Source organism: Narcine bancroftii, chromosome 8 (genome assembly GCF_036971445.1).
Source record: "Narcine bancroftii isolate sNarBan1 chromosome 8, sNarBan1.hap1, whole genome shotgun sequence".
NCBI lineage: Eukaryota > Metazoa > Chordata > Chondrichthyes > Torpediniformes > Narcinidae > Narcine > Narcine bancroftii.
Window position 1 is genome coordinate 100,491,911 of NC_091476.1, and position 19,045 is coordinate 100,510,955.

Sequence of the window (19,045 nt, forward strand, 5' to 3'; positions counted from 1 at the left end):
TGAAAACTGACAAGAATCTTCCTGAGCGGTAACCATTTACCTTTCAAGCACTAAAGTCTGGTGAACTTTATAAATGTTAAATTCTGTGCACAGTATAAGAATTGCCTGCAACCAGTAAACTTGGAAGAAGGAGAAGTGAGATTGGACTGCGAATCAAATAACTTTTCTGAACTTACACACACACATTACATACACGTGCGCTTAGAATTAGAAAGGGGTTAAGTTAGGTTAGTTAAGTCAATAGTTATAAATTAAAGTGTGATTCTGTTTTCATGTTTAAAGATAATTAAAACCAACTTTTGTTTAAGTAACCATTTATCTTGGTGAATATCTATTGCTGGTGGGTTTTGGGGACCTCTGGGTGCATAACGCTCTATCGTTTTTCAACACTTCTTCCATATTTTACTTGTAAAGGAACAAAATATACAATTCCCACGTATGTAAATAGGGGTTCATCAGGCGAAACTCTGTCTTATGACAAATCCGCCATTTGTTGCTGTCCAGGTTTATCATTTGCACGTCGACAATTAACACATTTTGATATAATTATTTTGATCAATGTTGAAACACCAAATATCCAATATTTCTGGAGCCATTCTGATAATACATGATTACAAACACCATGACCTGCTTTCTCATGTATATGTCGAACAATCAATTGAGAAATAGGAGAATCCTTAGCTAATATAATTGGATGCTTCATTTCTTCTGACATTATTGCTTTTTCCAATCTTCCTCCTACTCTTAATACATCATTTACCAGAATAGGATTCAGCTTGTAAACATGACTGTAACATTCAGATATTTCTTCAATTTTGATATCTCATTATTAAATGCATTTTTCTAACAAAAACGAATTATCTCTAATTCAGCATTCACCAATTCATTAACTGTTAGATTACAACTCTTTTGAGACTTTAGATTTTCTTTTTTGATACCATGTAAGAACTTAATTTTTAATTTAAGAATTAAACCATGAAGAATAATAGCAAATTAATCGAATGATCAGATCTTTCTCAGTAGATATTTGAATAGTATTCACATTAGTGTTTTGGATTTCTGGATACTCCATTGAAAATTCTTTCAACTCTTCTGGATTTTGAGGCCATTCTTCTTGAGATTGCAAAAGAAATTGAGAACCAAGCACCTAAGTGTTGGCTCCTTTCAGAAACGATTGAACATTTGATCCTCGTGAAGCCACATCAGATGGATTATTCATTGGTTTAACATATCTCCATTAATTAACATGCAAAACTTTTTTGATCTCATTAATTCTGTTATTCACAGGGGTATGAAACCTCATGGTTTTGTTATTAATGTATTTAAGCACTGATGTACTATCAGTCCAAAACATAGAACCATCTGTAATTCTTTTCTTAACACAGAGTCCATCTTGCTCACCATAGTAGCAGCAGCAATTCCATTTGTGGTATGGTGACTGGCTTTAATGGAGCCACTCTGGCTTTTCCCATTATAAATCCACAATGTATTTGCTCTTGGTTATTTTGCAATACTAAAAAACTGACAGTACCAAAACCATCTTTGCTTGTGTCAGCAAAATGATGAGCAATCATGGCAATTCCAACATCTCCTAGTTTAAAACATGTCAACTTCAAAGTTTTCTTAACATTTTAAGACTTTCAATCCAATTCATCCAATCTTGTGTGATGGAAGCTGGTATAGCTTCATCACATCCAATTTTCCTCTGCACAATTCTTGCAAAATTTTCTTCGCTATTAATACTACTGGTGCCAATATTCCCAAAGGATCAAAAAAAAATGCCTCTTCTTGTTAAAGGTCATTCTTTCAAAACAATTTTGAATTTGAAAATATCAGATTGAACACACCATTCCATTCCCAGAATTCTTTCGCTAGATAGGACATCACAATCCAAGTCAAGATGTTTCATCTCCTTTGCTCTTTCTGTCTCAGGATTAACAGACAACACATATCAACTTTTGCTAATTCATTTTGTAAGGAAGAAACCCCCTTTTATTACAGATCCTGTTAACTCATGATAAAGATCTATTGCTTCTTTTTCTGAAACCACTGAAGACAATCATCAACATAGAAATTATTTTTGATGATGCTTCATACATCTTCAGTACATTTCCTGAGAGCAAATTTTCACAACTCGGTGATGAAGTTGCTCCAAATAATGAACTGTCATTCTGTATTCAATCATATGTTTACTGTAATCACCATTAGGCCACTATAACAATCGTATAAAATCACAATCTTCTGATGGTATTTTCACTTGATGAAACATCGCTTCAATATCTGCAGCAATTACAATAGGCTCTTTCTAAAATCTTATTGAAACACCTATTAAAGTATAGGTTAAGTCTAGACCTTGTAAAAGTTGATATTTCAATGAAACTCCTTGAAATGATGCTCCACAATCAAATACTGCATGTAGTTTCTCCTTTTGTGGATGTGTAACTCCATGATGAGGTAAATACCATTTTCTACCATCTTTACGTTCCAAGGTATCTTCTGATACCTTTTCTACATAACCCTTGGTTATCATGTCCAACATGACATTGGTATATTCCAAATGAAATTAAATATTTTTCATGAATTTTCTCTTCAAATTCAGCATACGTTCTTCTGCAATTATTTTATTGTCTGGCATACAAATTTCCCCTTTCTTCAAAGGTAATACTGTACAGTAATGACCATCAACATGTTTAACAGAATTTGAAACTAAATCCAGAAACTGCTTATCCTCCTTCAGAGTTTCTTGAATATCTTTGAGACATTCAGGGAAATGAATTTTAAACTCTTGTTCCCATAGATCATTAAGTCTGACAAATGAAATTCTGTTGACATTTACATTTGACAGCTCCTGATCATTATTCATTTTTCCTCCTAATAGTCTGTTAATTCTCCATCCATGCAACGTTCTCACGGCACAAGGCCCATCATTTTGACTCTTTATTACTTGTAGAAGTTCAAGAGCCTTTGGTACATCTAATTCAATTAACATCTTGATCTTAGCATCAATCTTAGGTAAGCAAATGTCCTTTAAATTATCCCACTGTTTGATATCATCCTGATAAGGATTATTCTCCTTATTCACAGGCATAGTCTTCTGATATTGCATAATTCATTGCTATTCAATCCAGCAATTTGTAGACCTGAAACTATATTAGTTTCAATGTTTTCATCATTCATTGTCTTCAACAAGATCTGTGATCTTTTACCATGAAGATCAAGTTTATCATTAACTCAAAAGTACAAAATGATGTGGAACTTCCTGGATCAAGAAATGCATAGGTCTTCAATATGAAGCTTCATTTTTTAGCTTTAATCTGTACAGGAACTATCAAGAGAGCTTTGTCACTGGCTCTAGTAAGACTGTATGTCTGAAGTTGAAGCATACTCTTTGACTGTGTCTTTAGTCTTGGATTCAGATTGTTTGACATCCTTCTCAACTACTTCATTGAGTATGCAGGATGTTTTAAACAGCATATATGACAATTGAGTCACTTGTTACAAGTTTTGCTTTATACAAGTAACCAAAACATGTTCCATTTTTCTTTGAAAAGGTTAATTTCTCATCATATGATATTTTCTCCAGTCGTGAATATTTTTCTAAAGCATGCTTATCCTTGCAATACAAACGGCTTTCCTAAGCAGTGTGATCTTTTTCCATTGTTTTCTTGTTCTTGTGCTTGTATCTAACACAGCAGTAACAAAGATACTACCCTTTGGTTTCTATTGAAACGATGATTTAGACTTCTTTACATCTTTAGGAACTATTGAAGTGTAGCGGCGGCTACACTGCTAACTGAAGGATCGCACAACCAGACAGGTTGAGTTCAGTGAGCAAAACTGATTTACTGAAGGCTGCCTGGCCGGTCTTGTACACCCAGCCCGGACCTGGCTGAGAACCGCGCTGGGGGGCCCCGACGTCACTGGGGCATCACGTGGGTCACCAAGCATGGGCTTCTGAGCCCGGCGCCGAGATCGGGAGGAAACCCCCGACGGCACCATTTTGGCCAGCTGCCCCACCGCGTGTGACAAGCGGGGCCAGTTCGCCTGCCTAATGGCGTACCGCCACAGAAGCATCTTTAATATTTCCAAATATTGGTATGGAGTTAACATGCCATTTCTAAAATTGTACAACATCCTCAAAGTAGCATCCCTTCTGGGATCATTTTAAGCTCTGCAACTTTGGTTCTCCACAAGTCCTTCAGCTTGTAAGGTAATTTGTTTTTAATAATTGATAAATTAGCAAGAAAATTCAGCTCTTGCAAGTGTACACTACTTCCCATTGCGTTACAACATCCTCTCAGAAAGAGTGCCTATGTTTGTAAAACCCTTGCGTCCTCTGATTTTATTGCTGACCAAGAAAGAATCTTGTCTATGTGGGCCCTTGCAATTTTATGTTGATCTCCATAATGATGATGCAATAATCCTTTTGCCCTTTTAAAACCTTATTCTGGACCCATATATTGGCAACTTTTGACTAGTTCCTTCACCTGTCCTCCAGTAATACAGACGATCTTTAGCATTTTTAGTATTATTTTAAATGTGATGTTCAAATGATTTCATAAACATCAGATATTACAATGAATCTCCATTAAAAACTGGAATTTCCTTCTTAGGTAAACCATATGAACTTTTTTGCTTTGCTAACATAGCAGAAATTTCATTTTGTTTCACTATGAGTGATAATATATTGTCTTGTCCACCATGGCTTGCAACTGGTTGTCTGATGAATGGACCTGGCTGAACTTGAACTGGTGCCATAGGTGTAGAACCATGGGATTGTGACAGAGTATATAGATATGTTTTTGGCAGATAAATTGGAAAAGGTTTGTTAGAGTAGGTTACATACAAGCACTTTAAAACAGATCTTATTTGAAATATTGGAGCTCTGCTAATGCTAGACATATCGGCTCCACAGCTTTTGCAAGAGCTTTGGAGAGTGCTCAAGAGACTTCACTAATGGATTGTTGCTTACAAAAGGCAACAGATGTAAGATCTCGTTGGAGCCGCAATCTGTCTGGAGTGGAACTTGCTGCTCTAGGAGGGTCATGTAGTTTTTAAAGCAGAGAGAGTCAAACAGACTTTTTCTCAGAGAGAGATACTTCTTCTACAGTGTTTCAGCTAGCAGAAGCAGCTGGGACTGGAACAGGACAAGCTGAAAAGCTTGTGGAAACCCCATTTGGAAGATGGCCTGATCAAAGCCCTTGTGGTTCATGCAAAAGGAGAGGACTGGCTGTCTAATGTTTCACTTGGAAGAAGAGAAACAAAAAGGAACTCTCTGGTTACCTGAAAGAAAGAGGTTATCATCTGGAGAACCCTAAAGGGAAATGTTTTGTCAGCAAGACGCTAAAGTGGCTGATGGAAGTACATCAGTTGTGGATGTCCTGGAACAACACATTTCTCTCTGAAAACCAACAAGTACCTTCCTGAGCGGTAACCACTTACCTTTCAAGCATCAAATGTGAACCAAAGAACTTTTTCTGAACTTACACACACATTACACACACATGCACTTAGAATTAAAAGGGGGTTAAGTTAAGTTAGTTAAGATAAGGTGTGATTCTGTTTTCATGTTTAAAGATAATTAAAAGCAAATTTTGTTTAAGTAACCATTTGTCTTGATGAATATCTATTGCTGCTAGATTTTGGGGTCCTCTAGGCTCGTAACAGTATGTAAGTGATGGCATTGGTGGGGATCCTGGACTTGTCGCTTGTTCTTCAACAACATAAAGAGACAGCAATTGTTGAGTATGATCAACTCGTATGGTGGAACTTTTTTGAAATGCTCTCCTTTCAGGAAGATTCATATATTGTGCACTCGGAAAAGTTTGAATGTCAGTAGCTCTTTCCACAGGGTTGGTCCTTGTCATTTGAGCACTAGGAGCATCACCCATGGATCCTTGCTTGAGCATGCTCATTTCTTGTGGTTGTGGTACCCACTGACCTGTTGGAATATTAGGTTCTAGCCCTTTGGGTATTTCACTTGAGTGATAGATTTTGCAAAAGCCTGAGCTAATGTTTTTTATCTGGCTATATTCATAGCATATGGTTCCTCAAGATTTAGTATTTTCTTTTATCTATTCAACAACCTTTTTTGATCTTCATTAGCTATTTGTAATTTCAGTTGCTGATTCTTCATTTCAGCTTCTTCCTTTAGTTGCTGATTCTTCATTTCAGCTTCCATGTCTTTTCTCAAACCACTCATGTTGTGTACAGATAGTAGTAGCCAAGTCTGCTTGTGCCTTAGCATACATAGCTGATATGCTTAAAGCACGCAGGGGTACTTGCTCCAGATTCCTTTGAAGATCTTCCTTCACTTATAACCTTGGAAATACTATCATCAGAATTCATATCTAAACATTCAGATACCGCTGAGTCTCTATTTTCAGCATTTAGCTCATTAAAGCACCAGTGGGCCCTTGCAACGTAGATTAATCTGTTCCAGTTCCATTAGCCTCTAAGTCAGCGAATGAGGTCTGCAGTGCCTTATTGTGGTCCTCTTCTTGCTTAGTAGTTGAAGCCGCTTCTTCATTGGTGGCTGGCTCCAACCTCCAGCCAAGCATTCTCGGTCCGCGTTGCTGGGTCAACTCACAATCAAACAGTTCTCTGAGAGGAGCTGCTTGCTTGAGGTCTTTAGCCAGATGAGACTGATTCTCCATCTTGGATTCTTCACACTGCAGCCTGTCTTCTGGTTGTCCTGGTTCCTGGGAACTGTAAACAAATTTGTATCTTGCGTGGTCCCTTTAAGAGGATTTCTCTTGCTGAATTTTTATTCTGTACACAGCTTTTCTTATCTCAGGTTGTTTTTACAACATTCTTCTGGGCTTCCTGCCAGATTCTGTCTGCTAGCAGTGTCTTTCGCTCTATCTTATCTGTCAAGATTAACAGGTGTCTTGCAAGACATCAGCTGGTTTCAAACTGCGCAATTCAAACAGATATAGCCGTTAGGCATTTTCTCACAGAAAACTGTTTATCTTGTTAAACTTTAAATACTTTTCAATTTTAAATCTGGTTGTAACAAGTTGAGTTTTTTTTTAGCCTTTCTACAAACAAAGTTCACAATTTTATTACTTCCTTTGAATAATAGATGACACTTTCCATTTTCTAGTATTTCCCAATTTCAAAACGTGTCATCTTCAAAGAAACGAAAGGACGATATTCCAAATAACAATCTTACCAATCCAATAAGCCACACTCTGTAGATGCAGATTTATGTAGCTTTAATTCATTGATAAAAACGGATAAACATTTTGTATAACTTCTCATCAAAATTTTCATAACAATGAATAAACAAAGCATTTGGTTATATTTAAAGACATAATGATATAAAACTATAAGAAGGGTAAATTAAGATGATAAGAAATGATTAAGATGAATTCAAAGCAAAGTATTTCAAGTATTTCAAAGTATTTCTCGGTTCTCCGCAGAAAGAAAATGCAATCTCTTGGTCTATACGGATATTACGACATATGATGTCATAGTAACTATGGTAACACTACAAACAATAATTACCCTTAAAGGGATAGGCACAAAATTACTAAGAAGCAAAAACACAACGTTTTAACCTTTACAGTTGCTAGTTTCTGCAGTGTTCAGTCTGATGTGACTGATTATACAGTATTTTGTGATGGAGAATGTATGTGTGCTAACCTTGTGACAATCCTCTTGCGTGTGTTTTAATGAAGAATATTTTTGTGTTCAGCCTGTGTCCAGATTCATTGCTCTTTGAACCCACCCAACTTTTTCCTTCACACACAACCGATATGGATGCCAGGAGAAAAGAATGGTAAGAATTGATTGGGGGAAGGTTTGTCTGGGCTAAAGGAGACAGAAGGAAAAGTAAAGAGAGAGACAGAGCTACAGGAAAGGAAAGATGGGAGAGGCCTAACGAAAACCTGAGAAGTTTATGTTAATGCCATCCAGTTGGAAGGTGCCCAGACAGAATACAAGGTGTTGCTCCACCAATTTGCAGGTGGCCTTAATTTGGCGGTGCATGAGACCATGGACAGATGTGTCGACAAGGGAAAGGGGCAGAGAATTGAAATGAGTGGCCACTGGGAGATCTCCGTTATGTTAGCGGACAGAGTTGCCATGCTTCCAATTCACTTGTAAATCTACAGGTTCATCTTCTGCATCCAGTGCTCCCCATTGTGGTCTCACCTACATCAGAGAGACTGGACGCAGACTAGATTGCTTCCTTGAGTACCTTGGCTCTGTCTGCCACAATTACAGCATGCTGTCATGCAAAAAGACTTGAGTGGTTGTGCATAAATTGCAAAAGGTTAGTTTGCAGGTGCAGCAGGCTATCAAGAAGGCTAATGGAATGTTGGCCTTCATTCCAGAGAGGTTATGTGGCATCTGGAGTACTGTGTACAGTTCTGGTCTCCTTATTTGCGGAAGGATGTACTGGGTTGGAGGCAGTGCAGAGGAGGCTCACCATTGATTCCAGAGATGAGCGGGTTGGCCTATTAAGAGAGTTTAGTCATCTGGGACTGTACTCACTGGAATTCAGAAGAAAGAGAGGGGATCTTATAAAAATATATAAAATTATGAAAGACATAGATAAGGCTGAGGTTAGCTAAGTTGCGTCCATTAGTGGGTGCGACTAGAACTAGGAGAAATAGACTCAAGATACAGGATAGTAGATTTAGGACAGCGATAAGGAGGAACTGCTTTTCTCAGAGGTGGTGAATCTGTGAAATTCACTTCCTACTGAAGCAGTAGAGATCTCCTCAGTACATGTAGTTAAAAAAAAGTTGGATAGATATTTACATGGTAGGGAAATTAAGGGATTTGGAGAAAAGGTAGGTAGGTGGAGATAAGCCAATCATCTGATCAGCCATCAGCCAGAGTCTCTTGATGGGCCAGATGCCCTATTTCCTATGTTCTAATAATGAGGATCTCCCAGTGGCCATCTATGTGAATTCTCCACTCCATTCCTTTGCTGACATGTCTGTCCATGGTCTTATGCACTGCTGAAATGACACCACCTGCAAATTGGAGGAACAATACCTCATTCTGTCTTGGTACCCTCCAGGCGGAGAGCATTAACCAACTTCTCCAGCTTCCGTTAGCCCCCCCCTTCATATTTCCCTATGTCTCCTTTCGTGTAGCTCTTTCTCTCTCATCTCTTTTCCCAGTCTCCTTTGCCCCAGCTCTACATTCCCAGAGCCAAGCCCCATCAAACCTCTCCCAATCAATTTCTCACCTTTCCTTTTCCATATCCAATTAACACCTTTTGTCTGTTGGGCTTTACTCCTTCCCTTCCCTTTCCTTTTATTCAGGCACCCACCTGATTTTTCTCATACCTTGAAGTAGGGTTCAGGCCCAAAATGTCAGTAATCTACTTTTAACTCCTATGGATCCTGCAAGACCTATTGGGTCCCTCCAGTATTTCAGTGTTTTTAATGTTTCTAACACAGGGGATTTTTCCAGTTATGGAATTCCAGATTCAGGACGGATTTATTAAATGCAAAAGAGATACTTTGATATGCTATTTTTTAATCTAGACATGAATTGCACATATTTTACTTCAATGACTCTCAACCTTTTATTTCCCCCACTAATATACGACCTTAAATAACCCCTTACTAACCACAGAGCATCTATGGTATCCTATAACCACAGAGCATCTATGGTATCCTATACTGAGTGGGGGGGGAAAAAGGTTGAGAACCACTGTTTTAGTTTGAGTTGATTGGTTGATATGATGACTTGTTAAAAATGTACAGCAATGCATCCCAAGATGTAAAACAAGAAAAGATTTGAAGCAATAATTATTTTTCTCCTAATTTATAAATTGACAATAAACACTCAGAGAAACATATTTACAATTTACATGATTCAATATTAAAAGAGTAATATTTTCCAATGAAAAAAATGCAAAATAATAAACCTCCTGTTTGTTTTTATTAAAAACAAAAACTGAATTGCCTTTCAACTAATACAACTTTCATTATTTTTCTTCAGTATGAATAAACAAGTTCAATTAACTGGGCAAAGGGTTACTGATAATTCTAAAAGTCTGTATGCCTTTATTTTTAAAATGTAGCATCACACATGCAATGGTATATAATTATTCTTTGTTTCACACATATAGATACACACACACACAAATTGTATTAATTGGTTCAGCCTGCAGAATTAAGTTTAGTGTGTATCCTTCCATCTTACAAAATATTTAAAGGGCAATCTAATTTATGCCCCATTGTCCAATTAACGTCAATAAGAGTGAACAACTAATCCATGAAAAACAGAGTTAGAGGGATTCAGTTTAGTGGAAAGTAAATACTATTCTTTGGTGCGTGCACACGCCATCTTCTCGCGGCTGCCCTGCCAGTGCGGCAGTACACGCGGGGCCGGTACACCATGAGTATGTGTGCCGCCAGACAACCCCCCCCCCAGAACCAGCTTACACGTCCCACCGCTTGGGCGGCCGTCTTCGGCACTTAGGTTGGGCCGTCTGAACCGGCTGACTGAGGTCTAGGTGCACCGCCTTGAGGGTTGATCGTGAACAGTTCTACTTTGCCCCAATGACCAAAGTGAAAGTCTTGCCCGATCACTACAGGACTCTGTAGGGGCCTTCACAGGGGCACAGTGTGCAAACTGGGCCGGACGAAAACATACTCGGCTGCGTCCAGTTCCTTGGGCAAATGGGACGGTCGGCTGCCATGTTGGGACGGAGGTTGGGGGGGCTAGCGAGGTGAGCTTACTCCGAAGGTCTGCTAATAAGGTCTGATTGTCGGCTGCCAAGTCTGTGTCCGGCCCGAAAAACTCTCCAGGTAGCGACAAAGGCACACCGTAAACCAACTTCGCGGAAGACTCCTGCAGATCCTCCTTCGGTGCTGTTCTAATGCCAAGCAGAACCTAGGGCAACTCGTCCACCCAACCGGGGCCGGTGAAGCAAGCCATGAGGGCCGACTTGAGATGTTGGTGGAATCATTCCACTAGGCCGTTGGCTTGAGGGTGATATGCAGTGGTGTGGTGGAGTCTGACCCCCAAAAGGCTTGCCACTTGTACCCAGAGAGCAGACGTGAATTGGGCATCTATGTCGCTCGTTATATGCGTCGGGACTCCGAACCTGGCGATCCAGTGAGCGAGTAGGTTACTGGCGCATGTCTCGGCGGAGGTGTCTTTCAGCGGAATGGCTTCCGGCCACTCATCGCTCGGTTGACCACTATCAACAGTAGCGGACATCCCTGGACACCGGCAGAGGGGCCACAATGTCTACATGTATATATTAGAATCTCTTGGCTACAAAGTCAAACTGTTGTATCGGGGCTTTTGTACGACAGCGAACTTTGGAGGACTGGCACTGCGTGCAGCTCCTCACAATCTGGATGCCACACAAAATGCTCTACCTCCATCCGAACCGATGTCTTGACCGAAGGATGGGCCAAGTCGTGGACCACGCTGCAAGCCCGCGACCTCCACTGCAGCGGGACTACAGGATGCAGTGAGCTGGAGGAAACACCGCAGAGCAGCGTGTCTGGGCTGCCCGGCCACCGTAGGTTCCAAAGTTGGAAGCCTGTAATGGCGGTGAGGAGGGCCAGTGTTTTCACGTTCTCCCTCTGTGCCTGCGCTAGCTGGGTATGAGCCCCCCAGCACTGATGGTAGAAACACCAGGTGGGGTGGTGCTCCACTGGCTTGTGCTTGAGGGGCGTTTGTGGCCAACTGGGGCCTGAGCGGGTGATCTGGCTGAGGGCGGCCTCGTTCTCCCGCTTGGTCCACCAGTGGACGTCTGTGTGGGCCGTGACTAGCCGTGGGTCGGAGAAGTCCTCGTCTGCCAGCAAGAGCTTTATGTCTTCAGGCATTTACTCAAGGAAAATTTGTAGGAACAGGAAACATAGTTTGTGGCCCTCTGATAATGCCAGCATCTCGTCCATCAGGGCAAATGGGGTTCTGTCTCCCAACCCATCCAGGTGTAGGAGCCTGGAGACACGCTGCAGCGGGGAGAGGCCAAAGGTCCCAAGGAGGAGGTTATTGAAGGCGGGATATTTACCATCCTCCAGTGGGTTATGGATGAGATCATCCACCCTGGGCGCAGTCGCTTTGTCGAGTATGCTCATGACGTGGTAAAACATCATGGCGTCTGATGAAATGTGTCTGAGGCAAAACCATGCCTCCGCCTGCCCAAACCAAGTATGTGGGCGATATGTCCAGAAGGGGGACATTTTCACCGCAACTGTGTTGATCTCTGAGGAATCCATAGTGAGAGGCCAGAAAAACATCTGGACTTGTCGAGGTCACCAATATAGCGGTAGCTACGAGGAATGAGAATCACAACCACCACGTTGGGGGCTTCAATGACCATTTTATTCAAAACTCGCACGTTCCCCTTTAAGGGCAGCGTGAGCTCTTCCCCCGCGCGGGCGGTAACATCATCACACTTGCCTGAGGAGCGCGCTACATTCAAACCATACGGCAAGAAGGTCCCCTGACAGCGCCATCTTCTCACGACTGCCCCGCTGGTGCGGCAGTACAAGCAGGGCCGGTTCGCCACAAGTATGTGCGCCGCCACATTAAACTGTTTTCTTACAAAAAAAAACTCCTCCCCTCCTTCATAATACAAATCCATAGGTATGCAACTATTCATCTCTGCAGTCCATTTTGCTATATGTAGCGGAGAGTCACGTTTCCTAGTCACTGCTACAGCTATTTTGACAAATGAAATTTGGCATTTAGTTAATTTATTACTTATTTCAATAAAGTTACCTAAAATATAAAGCTCCAGGTCATCCACAAAGGTCACCCCTGTTATCCTTGTTAATATTTCAACAATATCCTGCAAAAAGGTCTCACCATCACACAAGACCACGTAGCATGTAAAAAGTTCTTGTTTCTGTCCCACATTTAAATCACATCTCTGATATTTCATATTTTGATCAATGGAACTTCTATGGTGTAATTTCTATACTGTATTAAACTAATCCGTATCTTGCAAACACCAATCACATCGGAATCTTTCAGACATGCAACAAGTCTACATATGTAAGACCCCCCCCCCCACCAACTCTTCCTCTGCACCCGTGATGATCTCATCAATTTCGTGACCAATTTCCACCCTGACCTCAAACTCACCTGGTCAATCTCTGTTAACACTCTCCCTTTTCTGGATTTCTGTCTCCATCTCAGGAGACAGGCCCTCCACTGACATTTATTACAAACCCTCTAATTCTCACACCTACCTGGACCACACGTCCTCACACCCTGTCTCCTGCAAGGACTCCATCCCCTTCTCTCAATTTCTCCATCTCCGCCACATCTGCTCCCAAGATGAGGTCTTCCAGTACAGAGCCTTTGAAATTTCTTCCTTCTTCCACAAACGTGGCTTCCCCTCCACCACTATTAACTTGGCCCTCATCCACATCTCCTCCATTCCCCGCTCATCTGCCCTACCCCCCTGCCCCTAGAAACAATAAACACAGAATCCCCCTCATCCTCACCTACCACCTCACCAGCCTCCACATCCAATACGTTATCCGGTACTTACTACAGGACCCCACCACCAGACACATTTTTCCTTCTCCTCTCCTCTCAACTTTCTATTGGGACCTCTCCTGCCATGATTCCCTTGTGCACTCTTCCCTCCCTACCCATCGTCCTCCTGGCACCTTCCACTATGGTTGTAGGAGGTGTAATACCTGTACTTACACATCCTTCCTCACCACGGTCCAAGGCCCCAGACCTTTCAGCTGAAGCAACTCTTCACCTGTATCTCCAAAGAACTCATTTACTGCATTAGGTGCACCCCCTGTGGCCTTCTCTACATCAGAGAGACCGGTCGCAAATGATTTCACCCAGCACCTCCTCTCCATCCACAACAAAACTGACCTCCCCGTAGCCAACCATTTCAATTCTGAGACACACTGAGCTCACTTGACTGTCCATGGCCTTTCACAATATTCCACCATGACCACCCGCAGATTGGAGGTACATCTCATTTTTCATCTGGGCACTCTCCAACCCCAGGGCATGAACATTGAGTTAACTGCATTCCACAAATCAGCTTGCCTTTCACCCCCCCTCCCCCCTCCCACCCTTTTAACTAGTTATTCCAGTTCCCATTTCCTTTCTCTCTCCTCTTTCCCTTCCCCCCATCTGTCATCTCCCACCCTCACCACCCACCCCCACCCCCCCCTTCACTTTGTTCAGACATCTCTCATGCTCCCCCACACCTTCATGAAGGGCTTAAGCCCGAAAGATTGGTGATGTATCTTTACCTTTGCTACATAAAGGCACTTTTTGACCTGCTGAGTTTCTCCAGCATTTGTTTTTTTCACTTAACCACGGTGTCAACAGAATCCTGTGTTTTAACAGCAATGTATTGCTTCACAGTCAAAGAAATGAGCCATTTATGACATCCAACCCCTCCTAGTGAAAAGCTCATATTAGAAAATAATTTCAGCCTTCAGAAATTTACTAACTGATAATGTTACAAATGTTATATTGGAATCCATTATAAAAGTGCACAGCAAATCCATTTATAAATGAACCTAAATGAAGAATTTATGGCACCAGTAAAGATGATATTTTGATTGATCTCAAAACTTGTTCACTGCATTTATTAATACTTTGGAATGCACTTGTATCTGGGATGTATTTACTGCAAACATTTATCTTACCATTATTATAAAAATAGCACCATAATTTAGGTCTTCCAAAACTAAGCCTATCTTTATCTGATTATGATATGTGTAGAGAGGTGTTTGGGAGATAAATTGGGAAAGGTTTGTTAGAGCAGGTCACACACAAACACTTTAAAAACAGAATTTTTGCAAGAGCTTTTGAAAGAGTGCTCAGATTCATGATGAACTGTTATTTGCAAAAGGCAGCAAATGTAACAACATGCAGTGGCAGCTTTGTCTGGGGAACAGAATTTACTGTCTGGAAGGTCATGTGATCGTTGCAAGCAGAGAGCATAAAAAAAGGCTTTGCTATCAGAGTTGGAGGGATTGAGAGAGAGAGAAGCCGCTTTCAGGTGCCACAAAACCTGATTGTAAAGCCACAAGGAAGCCAGACTAAAGTAGACTCCTTCAAATTTTATTTTGTACCCTCTCCCACTGCTTGTCTCTCTCCCCCCCCCCCCCCACCACCTTGCCCGCCCGACTCCTGCTGCCGGTCTCTCCCCCTCCCTCGCCCACTCAACTCCCACTGCCGCTGCCGGTCTCTTCCCCCCCTCCACCTGCCCGACTGCCACTGCCGGTTTCTCCCCCCCCACCCCCCACCCTCACCTGCCCGACTGCTGCTGCCGGTTCCCACCCCCCCCACTCACCCCCGCCCGACTCCCGCTGCTGTTCTCCACCCCCCACCCTCGCCCATCTGACTCCCACTGCCGCTTAGGGGGTGGGGGGGAGGGCAACTGGCAATGGGAGTCAGGTAGGTGAGGGTGGGGTAACTTGCAGTGGGAATCGGGCGGGGGACGGTGGGAGGGGGAAACCGGCAACGGGAGTCGGGCAGGCAAGGGTGAGGTGGGGGGAGGGGAGACCGGCAGTGGGAGTCAAGTCATACCTGAGCTGTTTGTCGGGCATGTCTTGACCCGCTGCTAATGACGCGAGGTCAGCGTGGGTGGGACTAGGCACCTGTCTGGAGTAGCCGGCTTTCGCTGCTCGACGGCTAGCAATCAGCTGGGACATTTAGGTGCCAGAAAGCCGTCCATTCCATTGCTACCGAAACATGCTTGCTGAGCTCCTCTAGCCGTGCCTGCAGGCGCCTAATCTTCTATCAGAACATCTGAAAGCGGCTAGAGAGAGAGGAGAGAGAGACACAAACATCGGTTCCAGAGGAAGAAGCTGGCAAGCTTTGGAAGACGGCCTGATCAAACGAGAATAGACTGCATTGATAAAATTGGAAAAGTTAAATTTCTTACTAATTTGGATTTGTTGAAGGGTTACTGGTGTGTGCCTTTAACTGAGAGAGGAAAGATTATTTTGGCTTTTGTAACTCTATCTGGTTTATACGAGTATAATGTGTAAACTTTTGCTAAAAAAAAATGCCCTTTCAACATTCCAAAGGATAATTAATTTGATTATCCAAGGGTTAACACATACAGATACTTATATTGATGACTTGTTCACAAAAAGTGACACATGCAAAGAACATCTAAGGCACACATGTCAAATTCTGGCCTGCGGGCCAAATTTGGCCCGCGATATAATTATATTTGGCCCGCAAGATCATTTCAAAAATGTATTAGAGGTGGCCTGCCCTGCAGCGAGAGCCGATGCTGTTTTTTGGTAATGTCACCCCCACCATCCTCCCCCTTCATTGCACATCCTTCCCCATTGTAACACGAGAAATTGTAACACGAGAAGTCTGTCGATGTCATCAGCCGGCAAGCCGGTTGGAAGGCTCCCCACACAACCAGTCACTTCTCCCACCTGTCGAGCGGTGCGGCGGATGGGCTAGCGCCTGTGATTTCCTGTCAGCGCGACGGGCATGGCAGGCTACGCACGGCCCCCGGGCAGTGCGAGCCCCGCACGACTGGCATCAGACGGCCCTTCCACAGCGCGAGCGCACTTCTCCCGGTCGCCACGGCCTTCAGCGCTTGCACCCGCGCGGACCCCAGGGACGGCTGGTTCGGCCCTGCACATGAAGAGAGAGATGGTGGCTGTCCACAAAGGCTGATCAGCAGCGCGCTGGGCCTGAGTGGATGGGTAAGCAGGGGTGGGCAGAGGGTGTAGGTGAGGAGTAATGGGCAGGGGAAGTTATGGTGGTGAGAGGGGCAGTTAGAGGGAGGGATGAGTAGAAGGAGGGGTGGATAGGGAAGAGGTAAAAGGGGAGGGGCAGGATGAGTAGGGGAGGGGTGATTAGAGGGTGAGAGACGGGTAGAGGGAGGAACAGGTTGAGGGGAGAGGCAGTAGAGGGGCGTGTATAGGATGGGGTGGGTAGAGGCAGAGCGAGTGGAGTGAGGGGTGAGTAGAGGTTGGGTAAAGGACTGGTCAGGTAGAGGGATGGTGGGTCAAGGGTGAATAGAGGCCTAGAGCCTGAGGAGTGAGCAGGAAATGCTGAGTCCTGATGCAGGCCAAAATGGACACAGCCTGTGAATGCTGACTACATCTCCAAAGGGACCAAATATGTTTCCCTCAGGTCAAGCAAAGGGTGAACTTGAGCTACCTACTCCTGACCTGTAACATTATCCTCCTAAAGTTATATCCTAAAGTTTAACATTACATATGTTGAAAGATGAGAAAACATGCAGATGTTGTTGAAAATTTTCAATAAATATTTAGTTCGGCCCTCGACTTAGTCCAAGTTTTTAATTTTGGCCCTCCGTGAATTTGAGTTTGACACCCCTGATCTAAGGGAATTGGACAATTTGTTTGCAAGATTATCCAAAGCAAACGTAACTGTTAATTTAGCAAAGAGTCAATTGCAAATGCCACGGTAACATACTTGCGTTATGTAGTTGGCCATGGCAAAGTTGCACCTATTCAAGCTAAGATGAATGCAATTTCTGAGTTTCCTATTCCCAATGGCAAGAAAGCAGTGAGAAAGTTTTTAGGAATGGCAGGATATTTTGCAGAGGTTGCTGTTCCTTTAACCAACCTTTTGAAGGGGAGAAATTTGTGTGGACTAAAGGTTGTCAGACAGCTTTGTAAATTTTAATGGAGATTGCCCTGTGTTAAAATTTCCTGATTTTGACAAACTATTTTCTTTAGCAATGGATGTCAGTGAAGGAGCAGCAGGTGCAGTTTTATTGCAAAAACTTAAATTGACCATCCAGTTGCCTACTTTACAAAAAAATTTAATGCTCATCAAAGGAACTATTCCACTATTGAAAAAGAACTGTTGTCTATAATAATTGTGATATTCACTGACCAAAATGGTATTTTTGAATAAAATGAAGAATAAAAACAGAAGATTGTTAAAATGGAGTTTAATATTACAAGAATATAATCTGCAAAATAATCATATCTCTATAAATAATGTGATAGCAGAATGTTTGTCAAGATATTAAAATTGATCATGTATAAAAATACTCTCAAAATTGGGTAACTGTATATATTGTGTATTGTTATCTCTTCAGTGATTTTTAAGACAGTTAAGTTATAACTGAATTTTAACTCAGGACTTAAAATTCCTTTAAAAGGGGAAGGTGTGGCAGAGTATATAGAGGTGTTTTGGGAGATAAATTGGGAAAGGTTTGTTACAGCAGGTCACACGCAATCACTTTAAAACATAGAGCTTTTGCAAGAGTGCTCAGTGACACATGATGGACTATTATTTGCAAAAGGCAACAAATGTAACAACATGCAGTGGCAGCTTTGTCTGGAAAACAGAACTTACTGTCTGTAAGGTCATGTGATCTTTGCAGGCAGAGAGCAGGAAAAAAAAGAGGCTTGGCTCTCAGAAGCCACTTTCAGGTGGCCAGAATACCCCGATGTAAAGCCACATACTCTACCTGAATGCGGCTGTCAGGAGCCCACCTGAAAGTGCAAAACCTGGCCCTGAGAGGTACTCATCCAACTCTCCTCGGGGAGGTATAATCTCTGCATCTGAGCACCTGAAAGCAGCAGCCTAAAAGCAAAACCTATCTCCCCACACCTGACAGCCCCCCTCCCTGCTGCCCCTGCCCCCCGGGGCAGCCGGCGCGGGATGTCAGGGCTCTGGCGGCCAGAGCCTCTGCCCCGTAGTCCTGTGCCGGCCGCCCCTGCCCCATAGTCCCGCGCTGGCTGCCACTGCCCCATAGTCCCATGCCGGCCACCCCTGTCCCAAAGTCCCACGCTGGCCATCCCAGCCCTGACAGCGGGCAGAACTACAGCCACAATCAACAGGAGCCGGCGTTCACTCCGAGGTGCCTCTCCTGCAGTCGGACCTTTCAGGTGCCAGAACAGCTTTCAGCGCTGCCACCTGAATGTCCATTCGAACACACGTGCAGCCACTTCTGCAGGCACATTCTCGGAGCAATTGCACCTGAAAGCGGCTAGAGTTGGGGGGGGGGGTGAGAGAGAGAGAGAGAGAGAGAAGAGGCACACACATCGGGTTCCAGAAGGACAAGCTGGCAAGCTTTGGAAGACGGCCTGTCAAAGGAGAGGACTGGCTGTCT

The 19,045-nt window shown here is 43.1% G+C and overlaps 1 protein-coding gene across 13 annotated transcripts in view; it reads right to left on the minus strand.

Moving 5' to 3' along the window:
- Nucleotides 1–19,045, minus strand: part of gramd1ba (GRAM domain containing 1Ba) — a 575,647-nt gene that overhangs the window by 443,920 nt on the left and 112,682 nt on the right. For 7 of the 13 annotated variants that reach the window (XM_069894564.1, XM_069894574.1, XM_069894573.1 and 4 more), the window contains exon 3: nucleotides 15,508–15,739. The exons of 4 other annotated variants lie outside the window; for them this stretch is intronic. The gene's annotated coding sequence lies outside the window, so the exon portion shown is untranslated. Of the gene's footprint in view, nucleotides 1–15,507; nucleotides 15,740–16,376; nucleotides 16,582–19,045 lie in introns of all 13 variants that reach the window. 2 more of the 13 variants (XM_069894566.1, XM_069894570.1) reach the window with 2 other exon arrangements.